The following is a 2,934-nucleotide window of genomic DNA, read 5'->3' as shown; positions in this document are numbered from 1 at the left end:
GCTCTGGTCCTGGTGTATACATATCAGGTAAGGACTCTGTGGGTTGTCCTGCTTGCTTTGGGGCAGAGACTGGCTCTGGCTTTTGCTATGGGTGCAGCCAGGTGTGGCTGCTGCATTGGTTCAACAGCCTGCCTGCTGCTGGGCATCCCTCCACCTCTGCTGCTCCATGCTGGGAAGGAAAAAAATAAAATAAAACCAGTCAGGATCAGTGAGCCCGTGGAGAACAATCATGCATCTCCTTTTGGGAGCTGCTTCTCTACCCAAAGACAGCAGTGCTAGATGCTGTCTTTGCTAGGAGATGCTAGCTACGTGCCACGTAAGTAGCACATCTGGAACTGGCTGCTCTGTGGCCTTTCAGAGGTTGTTTTGCAGTGGTCAGGGCTTCAGCTGGATGCAACCACAACATGGAATGCTTGGGACAAGCTTCAGAGATTTAGTTTTTACAGTTCACTGCTTTTCCCTCAAAATCCCCATTCAAATTGAGATTACTTGTATGTGATCTCAGCTGAGAAATGACATTTTGTCAGAAGGTGGCTGAGGTTCTCCAGTTTAAGAAGTGTTACACTTTCAAAGCTCTGCATTTACAATAGATTTGGTTATTTTTGAATCCTTGTGACACTGGTGTACTTAAAAGCACTCAGAGACAAGACAGCCACATGGGCAGAAGTCAGGAATAGGTAGGTCTCCCTTCTCTTACACCATGAGATAGAAGCAGCTTGGAATGAAATAAATTTTTATCACATTAGAAAACATACACTGCCTGAAAGCATTTCTAATAAAATGCAAAATTCTCTTTCTTAGTACTCTTATCAAGTATATTAGCACCTCACTGGAGCATTTTATGAGTTCAGATCTCTATTCTGTCTAAACGCAGCATCACACACATCTCCAGTTCCCAGGGATCCTGCCCCATTCCCACTGTTTCTGGGGCACCCCTGGCAGCCTGGTTAGGGAGCGTGGCCCCACGTGGAAGCTGCAAGTAGCCACAACCCTCAGCCAGGTCCTCCATCCTGCTTTATGCTAGATATCTTCAGGAAGGAGAACGTTGAGTGTTACTCCTGGCTCACCATGGGCCTGCTGGGCCTGAAAACCAGGAGGGGTAACGGCACTAACCTTTATAGAAGAGCAAAAAGGTGTATGCATAAAACTTCCATAGAACAACGGGGCCCATCTCTGCTGGAACATCAGTAATACAAACCCATAAATTACTGAGCCATTGTTCATATTTATTACAGCAGAATTTCAAAACTGAGAGTCTTATTTCATTTTCACAGCACCCCCTCGCCTCCTCAGTAGTGACAGAGAAGGTTTTTCTTACAATAAGATTCTTATTTCAGTATTCATTAGATTGTTTGTCAAGAAGAGCAGCTGTTGTTGATGAACTGATTAAGATGCACTGGGGACGGCGCAGCCTAAAGAAGAAAAGACACAATAACAGATTTCAAATACGTAAAAAGCTGCAACACATAATAAAGCAACAGCTTCCCGTCCCAGTCCCCATTCAGGATGGACAAAACAGTAAGTTTTTAATTGCTACAAGGAAGATACAGATTAGACAAATGTACTTTATCATGAATGCTATCACAATATTGGGGTCTTGTTCAGGAAAGCCTTAGAGACCAAATTAGCAGCTGTCAGACATGGGCACAAGCAGCCTGCCCGACTGTTGAGCACTCTTCCAGGCTTGTGATTGCAGTCATTTCCCACTGCCTTCACATTATTTTCAAACAGAACCCCCTAAAGCAGCATTAAAACCCCTCCTAAACCAAGTGGAATAAAATGACTGAAAAACTGGGAAGAGCTCTCCCAATTCCCGCGCCCACACATGCATGTAAAATGTACCAAATTACAAACAACACAGCCATGCAATGAGCTGATGTTCCAACTACCAGCACAGATTTCTTTCTTCAGTTCAGAGGCACTACTTACCTGCAAAGGGAAAAGCACTTGATGAAAATACTGAGTGGATCCATCCACCTGCTAAGTCAACAGCAATAAGCCAGGACAGAGACAAATGAATGGGTCGACAAATACTTCATAGCTCAGCACTCAGATCAGCAACCCTACTCCTGAAACTCAAAGCCAAAGGCAGACCTGCTGTCCTGGAAACAAGAAGCCCCTCTGTTTAACTGATATTCCCCACGGGCTCCAAACATAAAACCTCCTGGCTCTACAAGCACACACTGCTGTTATTATTTGTTTTCCATAGAAACTATCTTGAATGATTTCCTGTAAAGCTTGTTGCAAAAACGGAGCCTTTTATTGTGAAATAGAATATTTAAGGAATAAAATAGTAGAATATTTAATTCAGCACACACTGCAAAATTTACAGACCTGAGCACGAATTTGTAAACAACACAATTGCAACAAGCTGCACATACTTCTGCTTCCTTGCTTTGGGAATTGGCTCTCCACTTAATCAGCATCCCACTTAGCTGCAGTATTCAGCCGAACTAAAGATAGATGAGATGTGCCAAGAGGAAGTGAAAGAACCACAGAACTTTCAAATAACAATTTAAGAAGTAAACGAAGCATCAGCAATTTCAATTCCTCGCTGTTTTCCTGAAGCAGGAATTTCCTGCCTTATAAAGTGATTCAGTTATTACAAGAACTTAGGAACACACCAGGTAACTGCAGCTCCCAATTTTAGCTGTAAAGAAGTCTTGCAAAGATCAGAAATTCAGAAAGCTCAAAACGCAATGCTCCTAAGGGGATATTTTAGCATTAACAATTAACATTCTCAGCACCTAGAACAAACAAAAAAACATCCCTGTGAAAACAAGAACAGTTTTCTGAAAGTATCTGACCACTGCTGAGGTCTCCTGACATCTTCTTGAGACATCCAAGGAATAAATCTAGAAGCTGAACTTTTTCACATTACTTCTATTAAGAAAACCTTTCTGGTTGTTGGTTTTTGTTTTTTTGTTTTTTTTT

At 42.4% G+C, this 2,934-nt stretch overlaps 1 long non-coding RNA gene across 1 annotated transcript in view; it reads right to left on the bottom strand.

Moving 5' to 3' along the window:
• Positions 1-1,205: 1,205 nt before the first annotated feature.
• Positions 1,206-2,934, bottom strand: part of LOC116217061 — a 7,608-nt gene continuing 5,879 nt past the window's right edge. Inside the window, exon 2 of the long non-coding RNA XR_004160980.1 lies at positions 1,206-1,412. This is a non-coding gene — a long non-coding RNA (uncharacterized LOC116217061). The remainder of the gene's footprint in view (positions 1,413-2,934) is intronic.

Source organism: Meleagris gallopavo, chromosome 11 (genome assembly GCF_000146605.3).
Source record: "Meleagris gallopavo isolate NT-WF06-2002-E0010 breed Aviagen turkey brand Nicholas breeding stock chromosome 11, Turkey_5.1, whole genome shotgun sequence".
Lineage (NCBI taxonomy): Eukaryota > Metazoa > Chordata > Aves > Galliformes > Phasianidae > Meleagris > Meleagris gallopavo.
This window is presented reverse-complemented; position numbering and strand designations above follow the sequence as displayed.